General features: G+C 36.7%; 1 long non-coding RNA gene across 2 annotated transcripts; it reads left to right on the top strand.

The window, feature by feature from the left end:
- The first annotated feature begins 1,863 nt into the window (after positions 1-1,863).
- On the top strand, positions 1,864-25,298 carry LOC133041158 (uncharacterized). Of its 2 annotated transcripts, XR_009689177.1 has the most exons (4): positions 1,864-2,187; positions 2,289-3,407; positions 3,586-3,695; positions 25,158-25,298. It is a non-coding gene; the product is annotated as an uncharacterized LOC133041158 (long non-coding RNA). The 2 variants fall into 2 exon arrangements; XR_009689176.1 differs by having other exon boundaries at positions 1,864-3,407.
- Positions 25,299-25,593: the final 295 nt, after the last annotated feature.

The following is a 25,593-nucleotide window of genomic DNA, read 5'->3' as shown; positions in this document are numbered from 1 at the left end:
TGAATTACCATCACCACAGTCCTGGGCTGTTATAGTAGCATTATAGATTTTCTGCTTTTACCCTTACATCTCTTCAATTTACTTTTAAAAATTATGAAATTTTGTATAACGAAGTATATAATTATATACGTAAGTTCTCAAAAGTAACAAGCACCTGTGCATCCACTTTCCAGGAAGAGTCTCCAAGAAACAGACCATGAACAGTACTTTTGAAGCTCAAAGTTGCCTCTACCTGATTGTATTATAATTGTATCTTCATATAGGAGCTTAAAAACTTTATTTAAAACATCAGTCAGATAGTCTCACCTATGTCTTTCCTACTGCACTTTAAATCCTATCTCCTGGAATGGCCTATGGGCTCCATATAATCAGGCTACTATCTAAACTCTCCTGTTCCTTATTCCACTTGAGCCACCTGGCTGCCCAAGATCATTCCTGCCTCTAGGGTTTTATATTTGCATTTTTCTTTACCTGATTCAGATGTTCTTACTGACCTTCTCATGGACGAATTGTCCTCGTCATTTGGATCTCAACTTAGATGTCATCTTAGACCATCTCTGACCTCTGGTTGTGCCATTTTGCAGTCACTCCCCAATTACCATGTTCTCTTTATAGAATTGATTGAAAATTGTATTATGTTGTATGTGTTAACTTGTTTATTGTCTCTCTTCTATTAGAATGTTAACTTCTGGATAGCAAGGACCTTGTCTGTCTCTACCATTGACTAGTCCCTAACATGTATGCTTACATATTTGTTGAAGGAATGAATATTGAAAAAAATCCACTTCCACATTTTAGTTGACTCTGTGATCTTGGTCAAGTGAACTTAGCCTCTGTGGCTCAGATTTCTCATCTACATAAGGCTTATAATCTGTGTTGGTATCCTCAAATGAGATATCTCTGTGAGCTCTTCAGAAACCAGGAAATACTATCAAATGGAAATTGGCATTATTAAATGTAGAATTTGTCTTCTGGTTTTTCATAACGGGCTTCCCAGGTGGCACAGTGGCAAAGAATCCGCCTGCCAGTGCAGAGGACACAGGAGACATGGGTTCTATCCCTTGGTTGGGAAGATCCCCTGGAGTAGGAAATGTCATCCCACTCCAGTGTACTTGCCTGGAAAATCCTGTGGACAGAGGAGCCTGGCGGCCTAGAGTCCATGAGGTTGCAAAGAGTCAGATACTACTGAAGTGATTTAGCATGCACATCTGAGTTTAAATCTCCAATTCATCACTAACTACCTGGGTGACCTTAAGCCACTGAACACACATCAGCGCATTTCATAATTAGGAAAGGATAATCCATGGTACGCCACTTCTATACACTTTTTGGATTAAACATCTATGTTCAAATCTTAGTTTTTGTAAAAGCCAGGATCCTGAAATAGCAACTGAATTGTGGAAAACTATAACCAATAACTTTTGATTTGGTTATATGTGAATTAGTTCTGAATCCACTCAGTCTTCAAACCCATTTGTACTTTGCTTGTGACTCCAGATGGCTTCCCTGGTGGCTCAGATGGTAAAGCGTCTGCCTGCAATGCAGGAGACCTGGGTTTGATCCCTGGGTTGGGAAGATCCCCTGGAGAAGGAAATGGCAAGCCACTCCAGTACTCTTGCCTGGAAAATTCCATGGACTGAGGAGTCTGGTAGGCTACAGTCCATGGGGTTGCAAAGAGTTGGACATGACTGAGCGACTTCACTTTCTGATGTAAATCATCTTAAAAATGGGTGTATAATAGCTAATAATCTAAAACTGGTTTATTGTGCTTTAAGAGATTGGCTAATTGTTCAGCTAAATTATATTTTATAGTCACTGTCTTAACATAGAAGTTAGTATTTCATATTTTGTGCTTAGAATGAAACATTCAGTGTTTTTAAGCTTATAAAAGTCTTTCCACTATAGAATTTGTTAAGTCTGTGTGAAATATTAACAGATTTTTATAGCTCCTGAAGAAAAACAGTCCTTTATGGCTTTTTTGGATAGGTGTTTGAGTGGCAAAATTGTAGACTTCTTGCCTCAATTTTATTATCCATCACCTACATCCGAACAACTCTTAGCCAAAAGGATCTGATAACTTCATCCTGTACTCTCTGTGTCATTTGAACCAGGCCTGTACCTTGTCAGTGCACAGTCACAACGGGTCCAGGTTAGATATGAGGAAGAAAGTGGCCAATTCAAACTGAAGTAAGTGGTCCACAGTGTTATTTTAAGGTATTTGATGGTTAATGTTGTTTTAGGGTGTTTGATTATTGGTCTTAATGACTTGTGTATCCTTTCTGATTGAGTTTGTAGGATACTGTTTCAGACTAAGGTGTGAATGGAAGCTGGAAATACTTTTATTTTAAAGGACAAAGCTGTTAACACAAAGGTAACTTGGGAGCTTTGAGGAGAACCACAGTTTGACCAGTGTCTGAAACTGGAGGCAGCTTCATATAGTGAAAAGAACTCTGGACTTGGTCCCAGAGGATCTAGATTCAAGTCCAACCCATGTGCCCTTTGGTAAGTCACGTAACTTCTTCCTTTTACCAGCATACTAAGAAGAGAGAGCAGTTTATAATCTGTTTTTGAAAAGTAAAAAAAATGTTTTAAAAAAGTCATCTGTTTTTACACAGTGATTTTTGTTTTCTCTTTCAGAAGTATCATCTCACCCTCAGTTATTAGAAATTTCTTCTCTGATTTGGATGTCAGATTTAACAGTGTGTCCTGATTGAAAGGCTGTTAGCAGATTGACAGATCTTCTAGGATTTTGCTGATGACCATTAATTTGCCATAAAGCCAGCCTATTGCCATCCTTGTCATTCCCACCTATTCTTAACTGCAGAGCCCCTGGGCCTTTACCCATATCTTTTTCTTTGTCAGGAACACTTCCTCACCTCTTATTTCACTGTTGTCTCTTAAAAAATTTCCATTTTTCCAAAAAACCTGTATACAACTCTAAAATTTAAGGATCCCTATTTGGTCTGATGTACCACGTCATGGTAATAATACTGTAATATCATTTATTGTTTACTTAGGATTTCACTAGATTGTAAGGTTCATGATAGTAAGGGCTATTTCTTTTCCTGTGTCTTTACTCCATAGCACGCTCTAAAGTGCTATATTCTGGGCACTCTTCTAAGTGCTTTGCATGGTGCATGGTCAGTCACTTCAGTCACGCCCCACTGTTTGTGATCCTATGGACAGTAGTCCACCAGGCTTCTCATTCCATGGGATTCTCCAGGCAAGAATACTGGAGTGGGTTGCCATGCCCTCCTCCAGGGGATCTTCCCAGTCTAGGGATCAAACCCGTGTCTGCTGCGTCTCCTGCATTGCAGGCAGATTCTTCACCACTGAGCTACCTGGGAAGCCACCTCTAAGTGCTTTACATATGTTTAATTCATTTATCCGTACAATGGCTTTATGAGGTAGGTGCTATTAATATCTCCATTTTACTGGGGTACAGATGAGTTAACTAACTTGCCCAAGGTCACATGTTAATAAATGTTAGGGCTGAGATTTGAACTTAGGCAGCCTGACTTGGAAAAAAAAAGAAGAATCTATTAAAAAGTAAAGTAATGAAATGTATCTCTCTGTAATTTCTAGGGTATGAGTCACAAGTTGTCATTTGTTACTTGGATTTTTAAAATATTTGCATAAGTTCTTATCAAGATGTAGGCTAAAATTCTTCATGGGAAGGCAGCTCTTAATGTAAGGTAATAAAAATATTTAGATTACTTACAGAGTTTAAAGAACCTATGTGTTGTATGTTATAGAAGCTTATTTTTCTGTATGGCTGATTGCATTGGTGGATTAGTAATATACCTTACTAAAGTACATAGTGCTTTATGGTGTGTATGGATGTGTATATATATATGTATACATATACATATATATATACCTGTATATTTGATGATGCTGTGTTATTTTTTAAATATATTGTTCTAGGGGTTTATGTATTTGTGGTACACATCACTAAGTAGACTGTAAGACTCTTCAGGACCAATTCCAATGATCTTGTCTTTAATTCAGTGGTTGTCTGCAATTGATTACAGATTTTTTTTAAATGTTAGGGCTGAGCCCCAGCTACCACTCCCAGAGACTCTGATTTAACTGGTCTATATCTGTATCTGTAAAAACTGTAAAAATGTTGATTTTTAAAGTGCAGCCCACACTAGAGAACCACTGAAATATAAAGTCTATGTGCTCCATCAGCCTTTTGCTTATTTTTAATGCCTTGCAATTTGCCCTTTGGTCGTTACAGGCGTATAATCTTGAGAACTCAAGCTCTAGAAACATTTTCTGTTTCTAAACCCTATCAGCTTTTTGAAAAATGTGGATACCTGAGCCCCACCTGGACCTAGTGAATTATATTTTTGGGGAATACACATTTTAAAAAATAAGCATCTTAAGGAAATTCCCTGTCAGTCCAGTGGTTAGGACTTGATACTGTCACTGCCAGAGGCCTGTTCAATACCTGAGTAGGGAACTAAGATCCCACAAGCCACAGGGCATGGCCAAAAAAAAAAAAAGCATCTTAGATTCTTAAGTTTATCATAGTTTGAAAACTGACTTTTATACAAAAAAGTATTTAATAAGTATTTGCATGAGGAGGCTGAATTAAAATTTGTTCCCCCAGCTAGACTGTAGTAAATGTTCTGAATTCAGAGATCTTATCCTCTCTAGTTTCCCCTCTGTGTAAGAGAGGGCTGTGGTCAAGGACTGCATCTTATTCTTTGGCTTGCCCCATCTGGCTTACACTTTTCTGCTGGTAGAAGCCTAAATTCTTTTTTTTTTTTTTTTTTTTTAAGCCTAAATTCTTATTGAATGGAGTTTTATGTGTAATAATTATTTTTATAATCTTCCTGCCAAGCTAGAGCTAAAAACAAATTGTTGAACATGATTATGAATGTTGGGGCCCTTTGAGGCTAAGTGGTGCTGAACAGCATCTTCACTCCAGCTTTTTCTAAGAACTTGGAAAGATGTTGAGGATCATCTAGTCTATTTCTTTCATTTTACAGTGGAGGAAATTGTGACCCTGACTACTTGAGTGCTGTGTACAAAGGGACAGAATTAATTGCAAGACTAGATTCCTAGTCCAGTGCTTCTTATTTCATGAAATAACTTCTCTTTTGAAGCAGCAGTGATTGGGTTAAGTTTCAGATAGAGGTTTTCTGCTTTTTAGGTACAAGGGAAAGAAGAATCTGTGCAGACCCAAAAACATCTTGGTTTTTTAAATTAAGACATCTGCCTTTACTCACATTTACTTTTTAAGATAATTAGAAGATGGAGAATCTTTGCCAGTGAAGTCTTTAACTGAAGATATGTGGGTATGAGATATAAAACTCATTTGGCATACAATTTTGTTGTTGTTTTTAGTGGAACTTTGCTTCTCTGTCCTGACATTTCCACATCTCTATTTATAGCAGTGATCTCTTTGGAATTTGTCTTCTGATTCTGTTTGTTCTTTTATGTTGCTTCATATTAACTGATATTCTCACTTCATTTTTTAAAAAATGTTCTTTAAAGGACTGGAGAAGGAAAATAAGAAATAAAATTTTTAAAAGTATCTGAAATTACTATTTTCCTGTGACTTAACCATAATATTCTTTATAACATTATATAATTATTGTACCTAATGGTAGAAATAACTAACTTTTCAAGATAGAATGCTAGTTTATTTTCTAAATTTAAAAACATATCAAGTCTACAGTGAATTCCTTTTATCCAGGATAAAAAGAATTACTTTGAGTCTTAACAACTTGCTTTTTAAACTATACTCTGATATAAGTAAAGATCAATAAATTTTATTTTAGTTAGAACCTTTAAATGGTATACTCTTTAAGGGCAGGAACTGTCTTATTTACTTTTGAGATGAATATAATACCTGGCATCTAGTGGCTACTTATTAATCTGTTCATTTATTCAGTTCAGTGAAAATGCTGGGCATTGTTCTAGGTGTCAGAGATACAGTAGTGAACTAAATAGACAAATATCCTTACCCTCAGGGAGCTTATTCTAATGAGTGAATGTTGAATGAAACCTTGAATCACTTTGGAAGGACTCTGTATTTGTTTTTAGGTAGTTATTTACATCAGTCTGAAAAAGGGAATTCCCTGGTTGTGCAGTGGTTAAAACTTGGTGCCTTCACTGCTGGGGGCCTGAGTTAGATCTGTGGTCAGGGAACTACAATCCCATAAGAGTGAGATGCAGCCAAAAGAAAAAAAGAAAGAAAAAAAACTTGGAAGGAATGGAAAAGAATAGACTGTAGTGTACTAAGCAATGTATTGCAGAGTCAGAATGGGAGAAGATCAGATCATTCGTTTATTTAAATACTGATTTCCTAGTATATGTAAAATTATTTGAAGTAAATTACATAACTGCCAGTCTTTGTCATCCCGATTGTCATTTAATTCTTGTGTTTTGTTTGTTGTTGTTCAGTTGCCCAGTCGTGTCCAGCTCTGCGATCCCAGGGACTGCAGCACGCCAGGCCTCCCTGCCCCTCCCCATCTCCCGAAATTTGCCAAAGTTCACGTTCATTACATTGGTGATGCCATCCAGCCATTTCATTCTCTGACAGTCTCTTCTGCCCTCAGTCTTTGCCATCATCAGGGACTTTTCCAATGAGTTGGCTCTTTGCATCAGGTGACCAAAATACTGGAGCTTCAGCTTCAGCATCAGTCCTTGAAATGAGTATTCAGGGTTAATTTCCCTTAAGATTGACCTGTTTAATCTTGCTGTCCAAGGGACTCTCAGGAATCTTCTCCAGTATCACAGTTCGAAGGTATCAATTCTTTGGTGCTCTGCCTCCTTTATGGTCCAGCTCTCACAACCATATGTGACCACTGAGAAGACCATAGCCTTGACTATATGGACCTTTGTTGGCAGAGTGATGTCTCTGCTTTTCAACACACCGTCTAGGTTTGTCATAGCTTTCCTGCCAAGAAGCAGTTGTCTTATGATTTCACGTATCATCCACATGTTAGGTTCTTGTTTTTCCCGTCTGTCTTGATGCCTGCTTGAAACTCATCAGCCCAGCATTTCTCATAATGTGCTCTGCATATAGGTCAAATTAACGGGGTGACAGCAGACAGCCCTGTCATACTCCTTTCTCAATCCTGAACCAGTCCAGTTGTTCCATACAGTGTTCTAACTGTTGCTTCTTGACCCGCGTACAGGTTTCTGAGGAGACAGGTAAAATGGCCTGGTATTCCCATCTCTTTAAGAGCTTTCCACAGTTTCTTTTGATCTACACAGTCAAACGCTTTAGATAGTCAAAGAAACAGAGGTAGAGGTTTTTCTGTTTGTAACCCTGAGTAAAATGTCCTGTTTGTAATTCTGAGTAAAGGCCTCGGTTGCAAGCCAAGGAACTTCATAAAAAATCAGATACCACTGAGTGCCTCTGACTGTGGGCCCCAGACTCGGTACACACCAAAGTTCTAGTTGGTTGTTTGCTGTCAGTGTTTCATACCATAGTGTCAGCTCCACAGGCTCTAGTCATCACTGAATCCCAAGTACAGAAAATAATGCGTCACATAGTAGATGCTAGTAAATATTAATAACTCAATCCTTGATCACTCAGAATGCAGTTTCCTCCTACTCATAGCTACAGTCTGTGAGTACAGTCTGCAATTAATCTTCATCCAGACCACTCAAACAATAAAAGCCTTCCATTCCAGTATTCTCTTAAAAAGATTTACTGTTTTAGACTCTTCACTAACACTCTTTCTGTTCTTCTTGTCTTTTCACACTTCCCTTTTTTTCAGTCTCTGTTACTTCCTGGTCTTATTTGCCAGTCCAGGAGTTCCCAACTCCCATTCCCCTTTGTCTTTCAGTTATGCCCACTGTTTAAAATCCACTCTAAAATAAATAAATAAATAAATAAAATAAAATCCACTCTAAATCACTTGAAAAAGACTTTGGAATTAGATAAGCTTCAATTCATCATTTGCTACCTATGTGTCAAGTTATTTAACCTGGCCATGTTTAATCTTATCTGAGTCTCATTTTGTTCTTTGTGCTCTAAGGATTGTTATGAAAATTAAATGAGATTATGGTACCATATACAATTGCCTGTAAGTAATGAAAACCCTTACTAAATAATAACTAAAAAATTTAGATGTAGAGTTACTCTTGGGCTGGTTGATTTAGCAGCTCAATAATATATGAGGTATCCATATATTTTTCTTTTTTTTTCATTTTTGCCCTCTGCCATCCTCAGCATTTGTCTCAGTGCACCTAATGATTGCATAATGGTTGTCACAGTTCTCAATGTTATGCAAGCATGATTGTAAAGTGGAAAAAAGTTTCTTCTCTTTAAAACAAGGAAACTGTTGAAAAAATTGGTATGGATGATCTTAATTACAAAGCAGAGGTAGAGACGCAGATACAGAGAACAAACATATGGATGGATACCAAGGGGGAGAAGAGGGGATGGATGAATTGGGAGATTGGGATTGACCTGTGTACACTATTGATACCATGTATAAAGTAGATAAGTAATGAGAACCTACTGTGTAGCACAGGGAACTCTACGCAGTGCTCTGTAGTGACCTAAATGGGAAGGAAATCCAAAAACGGAATATACATGTACATATGTGTATAGCTCTCCAACTCTGGGAGATGGGGGACAGGGAAGACTGGCGTGCGCCAGTCCACTGGTTGCAAAGAGTTGGACACCACTTGGTGACTGAACAACAACAAAATACCTGATTGACTTTGCTGAACAGAAACGAATACAATATTGTAAAGTAACTATATTCCAGTAAAATTTTTTAAAATAATAAAAGCAAGGAGACCGTTCTACTACCTCCACCTCCTTCTGGATGCCGACTGATTAACCTTGTGCTGATCAGAGCGGAATCACTGGTTTACTCTAGCAGGTATCATACTTGGCTTTGAATAATTGAGATTCATCTTCTGAGGCTGAGAGAAACCCTAACTTATTAGTAATAGTTATTGTTAGTACTATGTTTGTAAATCTGTGACTCGGACCCTTTTTTTTTTCTTTTTGCACTCTACATTCCATTCACTCTAGTATAATCTGCTTAGTCTTGCAGTTTTAAAGTTCACTTCTACTGATTTTTTTGTCTTCCCTCTGTACTGCCTCTATGAATATCAAACTCATATCCAATAGCCTATTAGACATTACCATTTATATGTTTAACTGGCATCTTAAGCTTAACATGTCCGATACTGAACTCTCCAATTTCCTCAGCTAGCTCTTCTATCTTACTATTTTAGTAAATAACAATTCTGTTCTTTTAATTTACTGAAGCTGAAAAACCTTGGAGTCATTATTGATTTCTCTTACATTCCACATCTGAGTCACCAGAAGATCCTGACTCTACTTCTAAAATAAATAAAATAGGACCTTCACTACTATATCATGGACTAAATCACTTGAGCTATTATTGCAATACATTCTTAACTGGTCTTCTTCCATCCTTGCCTACTGTCCTTCTACATTCTAGAAGCCTGAGTAATCCCATCATTTTTCTGCATAAAACTCTTCAATGGCTTCTTACTTTCCCTCAGTGCAAGGCTCAACACCATCTAGGCATCTGTTATTTCTCTGACCATTTCCCAACTCCTTCACCACTCCTACCCCCTTATTATTTTTTAATTTATTTTTGGCTGTACTGGTCTTCATTGCTGCAAGCAAACTTTCTCTAGTGGTGAGTGGGGGCTACTTTCTAGTTGTGGTGTGTGGACTTCTCATTGCGATGGCTTATCTCTTGTTGCAGAGCACAGGCTTTAGGCGCACAGGCCCAGTAGCTGTGGCTCACAGGCTTAGTTGCTCTGTAGCATGTGGGATCTTCCCGGATCAGGGATCAAGCCCTTGTCTTCCCCATTTGTCAATGGATTCTCAACCACTGGACCACCAGGGAAATCCCCTACCCCACCATTCTTAAATAATCAAGCCTCAAAGATGCCTGGCATTCCCTCACTTCTAAGCTTTTGTACTTGAAATTTCCCTCTACCATATTTGTTCTACCCCCCATATTTATATTGCTTTCCCCTTTACTTCTTTCAGGTCAGAGTGCAAATGTTATTTTCTTGGTGAAGCCATTTCTGGCCACCCCATCTAAAATTTAAATTTTCTTATTTCCCTTTTCCACTTTATTTTCTTTAGTACCTACCACCATCTAATATTCCATATAGTATTTTAAAAAATATTTTAAAATTATATCTTCATTAGAATGTAAAGTACATGAGGCAGGAATTTTTGTTCTCAGTTTATCCCCAACACCTAGGAAAGTGCCTTGGCATATGGAAAATCCTTAAAATGTTTATGAAGAAATGAATAAAATATGTTGATTGATCTTATGGTTTCTGGTTTTGGCTGGGTCCTCAGTGAGACTTAGTAATCCTTTACATGTTTCTGGTCAGTTTCCTTCCTAGTTCCCATGACTGCTGTGTCAAACCATCATTCTGCATCAAATGCCCTACTTTTAGTCTCAGCTCCTTGGTTGTGGATGTTCTAATCAGATTTATAATTTTTTCCTTATTTATTTTCTCTTAATCTCAGAGCTTTATTTCTGAGTTGCTCCAATTTCCTCTATTTCAAACCTTCCTATCTCCTCTGAGACTTTACTTAAGCAAGTATTTCTTTTCTTATGTATTTGTATGTATTTTTATATATCTCATTTTCCTGTTTTTTTTTTTTCCTCTCTTGACTGTCTTAAAATTAACTTACTTGCTGCTGTTGCTGCTAAGTTGCTTCAGTTGTGTCTTACTTTTTGTCACCCAGTGGACTGTAGCCTGCCGGGTTCCTCTATCCAAGGGATTCTCCAGACAAGAATACTGGAGTGGGTTGCCATGCCCTCCTTCAGCATATCTTCCCAAGGCAGGGACTGAACCCACATCTCTTATATCTGCATTGGCAGGCGTGTTCTGTGCCACCTGGGAAGCCCCAAACCTTCCTTATCCCTACTTTATTACAACTCTCTCTTCTTCCCTCAGATGATTATCTTTAAAAGCGTAAATTTACTATTTCATTTTCATATCTCTCTTATTATTTAGTTCATATGTATTAAAGTTTTTAGAATAATTCTTGCACATAATTAATCACTGAGTGCTTACTATGATTAGTTATTATTACTGAAACCAAAATCATTCTCACTCTTGTGGGTACTTTTCTGTCACCCTTCTTGACTTTTCTGTATCCTTCATGAAACACTGTCCTCCTTTTGGTTTTGGGACACCAGTCATATCAAGTGATATCAAGATGCTTTCAGCTCCAAGTAACAGAATTTCTCTAACAATAAGGCCAATGATAGATGGTTCCAATATTGGTTCAGGGATGCAACCCAGCCTCTTGCTTTCTTTTTACTCTAACATTCTCACTGTGTCACAGATGTTTACTTTCAGGGTTGTAAGATAACAGGCACAATATTTTGATTATCCCAAAGCAGAAAGGCAATGCTGCGTTTTCTCTTGGGTAGGTATCTCTTATAGGGAAGAGAATCTCCCCCAGAGTATTTCCCTTGCGTCTCATTGGCCACCTGTGCATCAGTCACTGGCAAAAGGAAATGTGATTACATTTAGACTAACCACTAGTCATTCCTCAGAAGCCAGGGGGAGGCATCAACCTTCCTTGAGTTCATTACTCTGGTGGAAACTAGATATCTGTTTTCCAGGAAGAAGATAGGAATGGCTGTTTGGTTCATAATCAGTCCTGTCTGCCATACCACTCTCACCTGGTTGATCACTGAGTGTGACTTCTTAGTATTTTTCATTTTCTCCTCTTTATTGATGTGTCTCCTAAATACTGGTATCCCAAAGCATTCTGTCTTTGATTCTTTCAAATGTTATTCTTTTTTTTTTTTTTTTTAAAGATTGTTTTGGTGTGGGCCATTTTTAAACTCTTTATTGAATTTGTTACAGTATTGCTTCGGTCTTACGTTTTGCTTTTTGGCCATGAGGCATGTGGAATCAGCTCCCTGACCAGGGATCGAACCTGTACCCCCCCCCCCCCAACACACACACACATTGGAAGGGGGAGTCTTAACCAAAGACCACCAGGGAAGTCCCTCAAATGTGATTCTTTTAATCTTTTTTAAAATACCACCTGTGTTATGATCTTTTCTAAATCTTTATCTCCAGCGAAGACTTCTTTCCTAAAAGCCTGTTTAGAATATCCAGCTGTCTCCTGGACATCTTCATCCACATTAAATTCAATTAAATATTGTTGTGCCAGGTTTTGGGGAATCAAAAAGTAAATAAACTTTGCCCTGTATGATCTTACATTATAGTTGGAACAAGTTATTCCAACATAGCTAGTACTTAGGAATGCAGTTTTATCAGGCAATACAATTTTCCAAGTATAGAAGTAGCATAGATGAAGGGGTTATAGGCAACTAAATGCAACTCGTCTATTTCTTCAAATCTACTCTTCCTATATTCTATACTTTCATTGGTAGCCCAACATTGCACATCTTTGGCCTAATGGTTATGATTCCGGGCTTTCACAGATGGTGCCCGGGTTCAATCCCTGGTTGGGGAAGATACTGCAAGCCACATGGCCAAAAAGAAGAAGAAGAATCCAGGGCAATCTAAAATCTTTCCAAATTCCCCATATAAAGTTGGTTGGTAAATTGTGTGTATTCTACCTCTATCAGATTTACCCACTTGTCTTTTTATATCATAGTCTTCATACTTTCAGTTCAGTTCAGTTCAGTCGCTCTGTCATGTCCGACTCTTTGCGACCCCATGAATCGCAGCACGCCAGGCCTCCCTGTCCATCACCAACTCCCGGAGTTTACTCAAACTCATGTCCATCGAGTCGGTAATGCCATCCAGCCATCTCATCCTCTGTCGTCCCCTTCTCTTCCTGCCCCCAATCCCTCCCAGCATCAGGGTCTTTTCCAGTGAGTCAACTCTTCGCATGAGGTGGCCAAAGTATTGGAGTTTCAGCTTTAGCATCAGTCCTTCCAATGACTTCATACTTTAGGTCCTTATAATTTCTCATTTCATTGAATAGTTTGCTCAGTAGAAGTTAATCGAACAGCAATGTATAGTAAGGCCTTATACTAGGAAAATGTTCTTAAAAAAAAACAACAAAAAAAACCACACCGTAGGGAGGCTACAAGCCAGTGAGTAGGGTATTGGCAAACAGATGGTTACATAGTTGTGGTAAGCGATAGAGATACTGAGAAAAATGTGGGAACTTGTGGTCAGAGGAACCTAACCCAAGTTGGGAGTCTGATTTGCTCAATTAGAGATTGAATCTCAAAGCAGTACTAAGCTGAGTGTGGAGAAGAGGAAAACACACACACACATACACATCATTTGATTTATACATACTAAAGAAATATTACTTCCAAGACATTACTTTGGGTGATTATGTGGTATTCATTTTGCTGTTGCTTAAAAATAATTTTTAACTGATCATAATTTAGATTATCAGTAGTAGTACATCATTACACAGTTGATCCTTCATTATCCACCAATTCTTGCAATTTGAGCACTCACTAAAATTTATTTATAACCCTGAAGTTAGTACTCAGGTTGCTTTCCTGGACATTTGCATGTGCATGCGCAGAGCAGCAAAAAAAATTTGAGTCTTATGTTCACAGCTGATTTCCAATAAGGTGTTGCTTAGCCTTATTTCAGCTCTCATGAAGAAGTCTTTGTAGTGTATTTAGTGCATTTTTGCATTTTTGGGCTTTTTAAAAAAAATTTTACTGTTTAAAGAGATATTTCAGTGTCATACTGAAGTGCTATCTGATGTTCCCAGTAAGCACAAGAAAGCTTTGATGTGCCTAATGGAGGGAATACATGTGTTAAAATAAGCTTCATTCACATAGGAGTTAAAGTGCTATTTGACCATGAGTTCAGTTTTGTAATAAACAGTCTTTATACAGGAACACACGTGAAAAAAGGTTATGTGTTGATGAATTGACTTAATGCAGCATTTCTCTTAGGGGCAATGATTCAGTATTTGCTAATTCAGTGTTCATGCAAGTTTGTAGAATGTAACTATGGTAAATAATGAGATAGCATAAATTTGACTTTTCATTTATGGCTAAGATTGATGAGTTAGATGATCAAACTGGATAATATAGAGGTATGATTATTAAAGTATTGTGAAACTTCTAAAATACATGCCCCTCTTTTGATAAACATCTCACCTCACTATCCTAAGTTTTCTTATATATTCCCTTTAGCAAACATGCCCAGGTTGAGAATTTTAGTTTACAAGTTTTATTTTACCATCAGCCAGGCTGACATTTTATAAGCCAAGTGTTTATAGTGAAAACTATGTTATTTTTTAAAATTTACTAGATTTAATAGGATTTTATTGTGTTCACTGCTGTTTTAGTTTGCCCTCTGCCTCCAGTCGAACAATGATTTCTATAATGCAGGGGTTGGCAAACATTTTCTCTTTAGGGTCAAACAGTAAGTTTTTAGGCTTTATGGGCCACAGTCTCTGCTACAGCCACTCAACTCTGCCCCTGTATGGGGAAAGCAGCAATAGACAGTACATACTATTTTATGTTTATATTGTAAGGGAGGGATCATGACTTAAAATTGTTTTGATTTCAGTAACTGTTGCCAGAGTAGGCTCTGGGAGTTGGTGATGGACTGGGAAGCCTGGCGTGCTGCAGTCCCTGGGGTCGCAAAGAGTTGCCAAGACTGAGTGACTTGAGCTGAACTGAACAGTTGCCTTAACTTGCTGCTTTAGCCTAGAAAATAAAAAGGCTATATTTTAAAATATTAAAAACTGAAACATTAAATCCAATCCGTTTAAAATTAAATTATTCTTGAAATCCTACTTCTTTCTCTTCCTTTAAGCAATTACAGTACTTTGGGCTCATTGTATTTGGAGTTAGGCAGTCAATGGCCTAATTTTATAGCAGTTGGTGAATACTATAGAACAGGTTGGCTTATTTTATACATGTCTTAGTACTATTTGCTGGGTTTCAGTGAAGTCTTTGAATCATATTTTAGTTTCCACAGTGGCAGTGGTTTAATTATTTATGCCTTTACAGATGCAGCACATAAAGATATTTCATAGTTAAGGTTAGGTACTGTTTTAAATGTAAAATAAATCATTTTATTGAGTTATAAACAGTTGGAGAGCTAAACAAACTTGCTAAATAATCAGCTTATTGCAGTCTTGCCAGAGTCTAATAGTTGGCAAAACAGCAGCTTATCCTCCCCTTTCCTGCCTTACCTTTGTGCTGCAATCATTTTTTTTTTCCTCTCTCTCTGGTGCTTGTCTTACCCTGAGGAGGTGTTGGTTTCACTTTTTCACAGACTACTGTCTGACCAGCCAATTAAGTTTTCCAGGTGACGATGATGCCTTCCCTAGCTACCTGTGAGAGGAGAAACTTCAGAAAAGAATAAAGTGAAAATCACGTAAATTCCTCATCTCCCAGTGTTGCTTTCACTTTTAAAATTGTGAAAGCATATATTGAGGGAGCATGTGTAAACAGAACAATTCCCCCTACTTTATCCTAAAAGTAAAGTATTACTTTGAAAAAATCCTCACAAAAAAAGGCTTTTGTAGATGAAAAATGAGATGCTTTGTTTTTTGACTTTATTGAGATATAATTGACAATATTGTAAGATGTTTCAAGTGTACATTGTTAAAATTTGATATGTATACATTGTGAAAGGATTACTTTTGCTCCCCTCTAATTGGTACATCCATCACTTCACATATTTATCTTTTTTTTTTTGGCCATGCCAAGTGGCTTGTGGGATCCTACTTTCCCAACCACGAACCTGGGTCCTCAGCAGTAAAAGCTCAGACTCCTAACCACTGGAATTCCAGGGAATTCCCTTCCTATCTTTTTTAAAAATGTAAAATGCTTTATGAATATGCATGTTTCCTACGGCAAGGGCTATAATAATCTTCTCTGTGTTATGCCAATTAATGTACAACTGAAGTCAGCACTGAGATACTATTTTATAAGTAAAAATAAACTTTTATTTTAAAATTTTATTTGGCCATGCAGTGTGGCTTGTGGAATCTTAGTTCCCCAAGCACAGAGTCCTAACCACTGGACCACTAGGGAATTCTCCAAAATGAACTTCTCTTTAGTATTCCCCTGTTAAGATTTTGTTTTCCCCCAATGTGCGTGTAAGAGATGTGTATACATGATATACTTAAGTTTATAGCTTAAGGTTTCTGAAAAGTTGGATCATAGCACTGGTAATTAGAAGAAACCTCTAGATCTACACTGTCTAATATGGTAGCCACTAGCCACGTGAAGCAAAGTACCTGAAATGTGGCTCTCTGAATTGAGATATTGTATAAATGTAAAATTCACATTGGATTATTCTGAAGACTTAGTACAACAAAAAAGAATTGTAAAATATCTTATTGATAATTTTTATATTGACATGTTGTAATGTATATCTTAGATTTATTGAGTTAAAATATATTATTAAAATTTCACATTTCTTTTATTAAAATGTGGATTATAAAATTTTTATTTACATATGTGGCTTTCATTTGTAACTCACTCTATTTGTAGCTCACTGCTGGACAGCACTGCTGTAAATTATGTGATCTTTCAACATAATCAAATACCAGTTTACAAGACTCATTTAAAGTGACCTAGAAATTCTCTATAGCTTTGTTTTTACTTTCTGATTCAGTATTAAAAAATACTGTACAGAACACTTTGATTCTTCTTTTTGTAATTTTTGACTGCACTGTGTGGCAAGTGGGATCTCAGTTCCTCAACCAGGGATTGAACCCATGCTCCGTGCAGTCGAAGTTCATAGTCCTAATCACTAGACCACCAGGGAAGTCCCAGAACTCTTTAATTCTAAAATGTTAGGAAAGTATGAGATTAGCCCACTGTCTATTCACTAGCCCTGTGGTAAGTTTTTCAGTGACTTTTTGTAAAAGAGGGTTGGAAAGAAGGGCAAGTTATTATTGGGCTATTTTCATATGAAACATTTTAGTATCACCACAGAATAAAATCAATTCTATATTCCCCAAAGGGAAATGCTTTCTTGAAAAGTGTGGAATATTTCTTATACCTGAGTGTCTCCAGATAACACTACTATTTTTTAAATGAACATTAAAGCCATTTTATTTATTTTTTAAAGGGTGTATACTCATTTTTTAAAAATTTTATTGTCTTTTTTTGGGTAAAGACTATTAAAGTCATAAAATTGAATGGATACATTCTGTTATAGTGCTTTGTGCTGGGGAAACTATTGTAAAAAAATCAAGCAATGATGGAATCAAAACTTGGAAAAATCAAAATTTGAGAACTTGGGGATTACTAATATAACTATGGTGATTAAAATACTGGGAAATTTAGGTGGCAAAGACAGTAGTCCAAGGAGAATTATTATTGATAAGTCTCTCCTTCCTATCAAACTTTTAGTCTTAGTTTGACATCTTTTCCTGGTGTTTTTGGAAGCTTACAAATATTAATGAAACTTTTTACCTTAGTAAGAGAACTAAGATAATTTCACTAGCTTACTAAGAGAACTAAAAAAGTCACTTCACTAGCTTCAAAGTAAATTGACACTTAAGATATGAAACAAGGTTTCAAATAGTTTATTTCAAAGTGAAAGTGAAGGTTTCTCAGTCCTGTCCAACTCTGCAACCCCATGGACCATACAGTCCATGGAATTTTCCAGGCCAGAATACTGGAGTGAGGGGATCTTCCCAACCCAGGGATCAAACCCAGGTCTCCCGCATTGCAGGTGGATTCTTTACCAGCTGAGCCACAAGGGAAGCCCAAAGTTTATTTCAAACACCTATGGAATTAGCACTTTTTGAAACATAAAGGAGTAGTCATTAGGTAAAAAAATTGACATTTAAAACTTTCTCAGCAATCTGATTATAACTTCTTTGTGTCAGCTTCTTAAACTGAGCCTTCCTAAATCTTATGATTTAATCTGATGAATAATTTTAGGAACCAAATTCTCTCATTCCAAATCTGATGCTCTTTCTTCTATGCCTCAATGGCCCCTTTACTCCTGTTTTAGTTCAGTTCAGTTCAGTTCAGTTCAGTCGCTTAGTCGCGTCCGACCCTTTGCAACCCCATGAATCGCAGCACGCCAGGCCTCACTGTCCATCACCAACTCCCGGAGTTTACTCAAACTCCTGTCCATTGAGTCAGTGATGCCATCCAGCCATCTCATACTCTGTCGTCCTCTTCTCCTCCTGCCCCCAATCCCTCCCAGCATCAGGGTCTTTTCCAGTGAGTCAACTCTTTGCATGAGGTGGCCAAAGTACTGGAGTCAGCTTCAGCATCAGTCCTTCCAATGAACACCCAGGACTGATCTCCTTTAGGATGGACTGGTTGGATCTCCTTGCAGTCCAAGGGACTCTCAAGAGTCTTCTCCAACACCACAGTTCAAAAGCATCAATTGTTCGGTGCTCAGCCTTCTTCACAGTCCAACTCTCACATCCATACATGACCACTGGAAAAAACATAGCCTTGACAAGACTGACCTTTGTTGGTAAAGTAATGTCTGTGCTTTTTAATATTTTAGTTACATAACACCATTTAACTCTTAATTGTTTATGGTCTTTGTATCAAACTATTTTATTTGATTGCTAGATGTAGACTTGAGATATGTATGGATTTGTACATAGGGAATGGAAATGGAAAGGATGATAAGAGCTGAATACATCTCTTCTTAGTAACAATTGAAGAGGTCATTAAGAATTCCTTACCAGCCCGTTAGCTTCTGAAAGCATTATATCTTTTAAAGTATGATACCCAGGCTTGCTGCTTTTCCTCTAGCCAAGCCACTACCTACCTTTTAGTGCCAAATTGTTAGTATAATTTTTATTTATTGTTTTATAATCTTAGATTTTAAAAATTAATTTATTTTTGGTTGCACTGGGTATTCATTGCTGAACTTGGGTTTTCTCTGGTTGCAGTGAGCAAGGACTACTCTCTAGTTTCCGTGTGTGGGTGTCTCACTGCAATAGCTTCTCTTTGCCAAGCACAGGCTCTAGGGCACATGGGCTTAAGCACACTGGCATGTGGAATCTTCCCCAGACCAGGGATCAAAACGGTGTCACTTGCATTGGCAGGCAGATTCTTAACCACCTGAGCACTAGGGAAGTCCCACATCCATCCTTGAAAACAAGTATAGTACCCATCAGATACTATAAAATGGGCACTCAAATACTCCTATTGGCTACCTAATTCCAGTATGAGTCCAAATTACTGTAATTACCCAAAGGACATTTAGAGTTGTTAAAAACAAAACAAAACAGGGTTTCTAGAACAATTTAATTTTAAGTAGATGGTTGTTTAATGTCTTAAAGATACTTGCTTTTAGTTTGCATTTTCTGTTTTGTAACATGGATGTAGTAAGAAATGAATCCTTTCAAAATATTTTAATTTTTTCCTAAAGTTACATTTGTAACCATGACAGAATTTTTAGGTATTATAACTTATGCTCATTCCACAAGAATGAGACTATAGAATCCAAATTTCAAACTCACAAGCAATTTGCTGTAAGACATCTATGATAATGATGCCTCAGTGCTTGAAGGCATTTTAGGAAAGTATAAAATGCAGAGGTAAAATATATTAGATGGCCAGTAGCTTGATTATATGTATTTATTTAGGTATTATCTAAAACAAGGGCCAAATATTAGAACAGACACAGCCTAGCATTCTCCTCGCGCGCCTGCTGTTTCTTCAGTCGTGTCCGACTCTCTGTGACCCCGTGGACTGTAGCCTGCCAGGCTCCTCTGCCCGTGGGACTCTTCAGGCAAGAATACCTGAGTAGGTTGCCATGCCCTCCTCCAGGGCATCTTCCAAACCCAGGGATCACCTGAGTTTCTAATGTCTACTGCATTGGCAGGCAGGTTCTTTTATCTCTAGTGCCACCTGGGAAGCCCAATAATACTAAGTTTATATTAATATTGGAACAGTGTCTGTTTAACTATTGTTAAAAATATCTTAAATCACTATTAGATTGATAATTATTGAAAAGCTCTTTGAAATATGATCACAAGTTTTAATATCAGATGTGTATGCCTGTGTCCATTAGATTACACATGAGAAAGTACATAGTGTTTGATATACTGTTAACATATAATTATTAAAGGGAAGACATAGAATAGTTTTTTTTAAAAAACATTGATTAAGAGTCTAAAATTCAGAGATAAAGGTCTGAAAAGGGAACATGGTAAGGGGCATGATCTTAGAGGATGCCTGAGTTCTTTGGGGATGATTCTGGTAGTTACTCTAATGCTTTATACTAAGTAAATTTCCTCAGTGAAGAGAGACGATTAGTGAGTACACCTCCAAGTAGTAGCAGAATAGTTTGTGTAGCTTAAAATAATGAAAACTATTTATAAATATAGGCCATTGTATAAATTTTAGTGCTTTCATGTATATTATCTGATTCTCACAGTAACTTTCATAAGTTAGGAATTCAGAGAAATAAATGACTTGCCTAAATTACCTATTAAATGGCAGAGCTGAGAGTAGGAACCAAGCATTGAAATTCTTAGGTCTTTATTTTCTTTTTTTAAAAAACTTATTGTTAATTGGAGGATGATTACTTTACAATGTTACGTTGGTTTGTGCTGTACATCAACATGAAGGTCTTTATTTTTTCTTTTCGTTTTTTTTTAAGGTCTTTATTATTTGACTTACTCTTTAGACATTTGTTGGGGCTTCCCTGGTGGCTCAGAGGTTAAAGCGTCTGCCTCAATGCGGGAGACCAGGGTTTGATCCCTGGGTCGGGAAGATCCCCTGGAGAAGGAAATGGAAACCCACTCCAGTATTCTTGCCTGGAGAATCCCATGGTCGGAGGAGCTTAGTAGGCTACAGTCCACGGGGTCGCAAACAGTCGGACACGACTGAGTGACTTCACTTTCTTTTTTTTTTAATTTTGTTTTTTTTTCTTTTCACTTTCTTTCACTTTCACTTTAGACATTTATAGTCCCTTTATACTAGTCCACGAATAGTTGAAAATTCAATGATGATAGTTTTCTCAAGGCATCTTTCAAGTAATATAGAATGATTGAAGTATATGAAGCAGCAACAAATCAAGACTGAAAAGATCTGACTCTAAAATCAAAGATATATATTAAACAAAATAAACACTAAACTTTTTATCCACTTATTTTTAAATTACTATAAATAACAACTTCATTTTTAAGGTCGGTTTTAGGTTCACAGCACAACTGAATGGAAGGTACAGAAATACAGAATTTCCCCATATACCTCCTGCCTCTACACATGCATAGGGCACCCCCCACCCCATTATCAACATCTCCCACTAGATGGAACATGTGTTTACAACTGATGGAGTTATGCTGTGTGTGCTTAGTCAGTCAGTCGTATCCAATTCTCATGACCCTGTGGACTGCAGCCTGCCAGGCTCCTCTGTCCATGGGGACTCTCTGGGTAAGAACACCGAGGTGGGGAGCCTGTCTCTTCTCCAGAGAGTCTTCCCGACCCGGGAATTGAACTGGGTCTCCTGTGCTTCCCTGGTGGCTCAGACGGTAAAGCGTCTGTCTGCAATGCTGGAGACCCGGGTTTGATCCCTGGGTCGGGAAGATCCCCCGGAGAAGGAAATGGCAACCCACTCCAGTACTCTTGCCTGGAAAATCCCATGGACAGAGGAGCCTGGTGGGCTACAGTCCATGGGGTCGCAAACAGTCGGACACGACTGAGCGACTTTACTTACTTACTCCTGCATGGCAGGTGGATTCTTTACCCGCTGAGCTACCAGGGAAGCCTGATGAATTTATACTGATAGATTATCACCCAGAGTCCATAATTTACATTAGGTTTCACTCTTGGTGTTGTATATTCTATGAGTTTGGACAAATGTATATATTGACATTTGCCCACCGTTTGGTATCATACTGAGTAATTTCACCACCTTAAAATCCTCTGTACCCCACCTATTTATCCTTCCCTTCCCACTAACCCTTGGCAACAGCTGATCTTTTTATTGTCTCCATAGTTTTGCCTTTTTGAAAATAATATATAGCATGTAGCCTTTTCAGACTAGCTTCTTTCATTTAGTAATATGCATTTGTTTCCTCCATGTTTTTACATGGCTGGATAGCTAGTTTCTTTTAATTTTCTTATTTCTTAATTTATTTTATTTGAGAAAGTCATTTCTTTTTAGTGCTGAATAATGTTCCATTGTCTGAATGGAATTTTACCACAGTTTATTCACCTACCGAAGGACATTGCTTCCGAGTTTTGGCAATTATGAATAAAGCTGCTATAAACATTCATGTGTAGGTTTTTGTGTGGACATTGGTTTTCAGCTGTTTTGAGGAATACCAGGAAACATGATTGCCAGATCACACAATAAATGTATTTTAGTTTTGTAAGAAATCACCAAACTGTCTTTCAAAGTAGAAGACATGCCTACCAGCCCTGAAAGAGAGTAACTAGTATTCTCTGCCAGCACTGATAGTGCCAGAGTTCAGAATTTTGGCCATTCTGATAGGTGTGTTATGGTATCCTATTGTTTTAATTTGCATTTCCCTGATGACGTCCATTATGGAGCATCTTTGTACGCTTAGGGCTTCCCTGATAGCTCAGTTGGTAAAGAATCCGCCTGCAATGCGGGAGACGCCAGTTCAATTCCTGGGTCGGGAAGATCCACTGGAGAAGGGATAGGCTACCCACTTCAGTATTCTGGCCTGGAGAATTCCATGGACTGTCCATGGGATCGCAAAGAGTCAGACACAATTGAGCGGCTTTCACATTTTTATATGCTTATTTGCCATCTGTATATCTTCTTTGATGACATATGTGTTAAGGTCCTTGTTAAGGTGTTTGTTCAGGTCTAACAAACGTTAACTCATTTTTTAAACTGAGTTGTTTTCTTATTGTTGAGTTTTAAGAGTTATTTATGTATTTTGGATAGTAATCCGTTACTAGATATATGTTTTAAAATATTTTCTTCCTGTCTATGGTTTGTCTTTTCATCCTTCTATCAGTGTCTTTTTCAGTATAAAATTTTAATTTTAATGAAATCCAGCCTATTAATGCTTTCTTTCATGAACTGTGCCTTTGTTTTCATATTTTTTAATAAAAAGCATTTAATAAAAACCAATGTCATCTAGATTTTTTCCTCTGTTGTAGGAGTTTTATAATTTTCCATTTTCCATTTAGGTCTGTGATCCATTTTGAGTTATTTTTTGTGAAGGGTATGAAGTCTGTATCTAGATTCATTTCTTTACAAGTAGGTGTCCAGTTGTTCAAACACTATGTGAAACTTTTTTTTTTTTTCCTATTGCATTTCCTTTGTTCCTTTGTCAAAGATAAGTTGTCTGTATTTATATGAGTCTATTTCTGGGCTCCCTATTCTGTTTTATTGATCTGCTTGCCTCTTCTGATCTATTGTTCTTTCACCAGTACCATACTGTCTTAATTACTGTATTTGAAATTCAGTGTATTTGAACACAATGAATGCCACCTATAACAGCATGATTTAAGATGATTTAAAATTTTAAACATAGTCAAGATGAGTAAGTAGAAAATATTAACTGGAACATTTGGAAAAGGCCATTTCCTCTTAGTTGGATAGCTTTTGTGTGAGTGGATGCGTGTGCTTGTAAGTAAGGGCATTTTGTTATACACATGTTACAGTAATCATTTTTCTAGGAAAAAATTCTTCTAGTTCATATGATATGATCATTGACATCATAATAGTAGCTAACACTTCCATGGACATCATTATTTGCCAATCACATTTAAGTACATCACACATTTACCTCATTTAATCCTCCCCCCAGCCCTTTGAAGTAGGTAGTAATATCAATCCTATTCTACAGATAAGGAAACTTGAGGCTCAGAGAGGTTAAGTCCAAGGCCACACAACCAGTAGGTGGTGTTGCCAGGATCCTAATACAGGTAGTCTAACTCCAGAGTCTGTACTTTTAACCACTGCACTATCAATATTCCCTGATGCACCTTAGCAGATTTTATAGCCACTATTCAAATATCTCAAGCACTGTTAACAAGGTATAAAAGAGACTTGGTTTACTTATTCTTGGATAAGAAGCATCAGGAATGGAAGTCATAATTTACTAACATTAATACTAGATGAGAAATTTCAGGTCTGAATGTACCCAGTTAAAGAATTAAATTAATTAAATTTAAATTAAATATTAATAGAAGTTTTCAGCAGGAATATCAGTAAACAGAAATCATTTTCTTCAAGTATTTCAGTGATGATCTAAATTTTAATTGTACTTTCATCTGAGACTTTAGAAGGCATACTGTCTTTCTCTGTATTTATTATAAACTGAGAAATGGTTTGTGAGTTGGAGAAATAAAACTTGTTTTCTTATCATCTATGAATAAAGCCAAAGTAGAAGGTAAAGATGGTATCAGTTGAATGATTAGTTATAAACTTCTAGGTTTTTTTTGGTAGTTAAAATACTACCTTTAGTTCTCATTATCTAAACATATTTAATATTTAAATTGTGATTGTAAAATAAAAAAGAACTCATACTTCTGTAAAAAATAATTTCTCTGTACTTATTATTAAAGTATAATATTCCAAGAAGGGAACTTTGTTAAATCTATTAAAAATAAAATGTAACATCATTAGAATATTTACTTAATTCTGGCCCTTGGCTCCCCTCAGATTTATTATTAAGCACAAAAGTTTTGTTGCTATTAACTTTTATAAACAAAATAATAAATGTAAAGTTTTATGATTTGGTTGAAAAAATTAAAATCATTTCTTTAAAATACATTGTAACTGTCCTTCAATTAGAGAGAAACCACCCAGCATAAGAACTTGACCTTGTAAACTACAAACATTAAAGAATCTCAGTGTTTGTAATTTTCTTTTAATAAAGGGAAGAAAATTGTGTTTTCATGGAATAATCTCATCAATGTTTGAGTGGTAAAAATTAAAAAACACAAATGCTAATTTCATTTCTTTGTTAAAAATATAGCCTTAAAGAAATTAAAGGAAAAAGTATGCTTTCCTAACTCGCTAGTTTTTGTTCATGCTTTCTGCCACATATACACATACCTATAAAATCAAATAAGCAATGATTTATGTAATTTCTAAAGTGTTTCAAATAGACTTATTATGTAATTTTTTTGGTTTTTAATTTTACTTTTAAAAATACATTTATTAAATGAATGTTGTTTGCATCTCTGCTCCATTTACCCTACAGGCTGCCATTACGTTTCCTTTTACACACTCTATTTTGTCATGATAATTATTTACAGGGAAACAACTGCTCTTGCAAAGCAGCCCCCCAAAAAGAAAAAGCAACCCACATTCATCTCAAACAAACTCGGATGAAGAAAATTCAATACAAAGTGATTATGTAATGGATTTTCAGCTCTTAAGTGGTAGAAGAGACAACTCAGTCTGAAAAAGTAAATGTAAGAGTAAAATGTTTCTCAAGTACTATGTAGTTTAATAATGACCGCATTGATTTATTAGCCTCTTGCGTGTAATTGCAGTGGGTATATTTGTATATATAATTTTTCTTATTATTTTCTAAGGACAAATTTCCAGGTATGATATTTATAGTGCTTCTGAAATCATTTTAAATAAACCATTCCCAAATGTTGGAAAGAATTATTTATACTGCTTATTTTAACAAAACTTAGATTATTTTTTCATTTAGTCTTATAACTGCCTCCTTATTAATGTGGA

This window comes from Dama dama, chromosome 20 (assembly GCF_033118175.1).
Source record: "Dama dama isolate Ldn47 chromosome 20, ASM3311817v1, whole genome shotgun sequence".
Classification (NCBI taxonomy): domain Eukaryota; kingdom Metazoa; phylum Chordata; class Mammalia; order Artiodactyla; family Cervidae; genus Dama; species Dama dama.
This window is presented reverse-complemented; position numbering and strand designations above follow the sequence as displayed.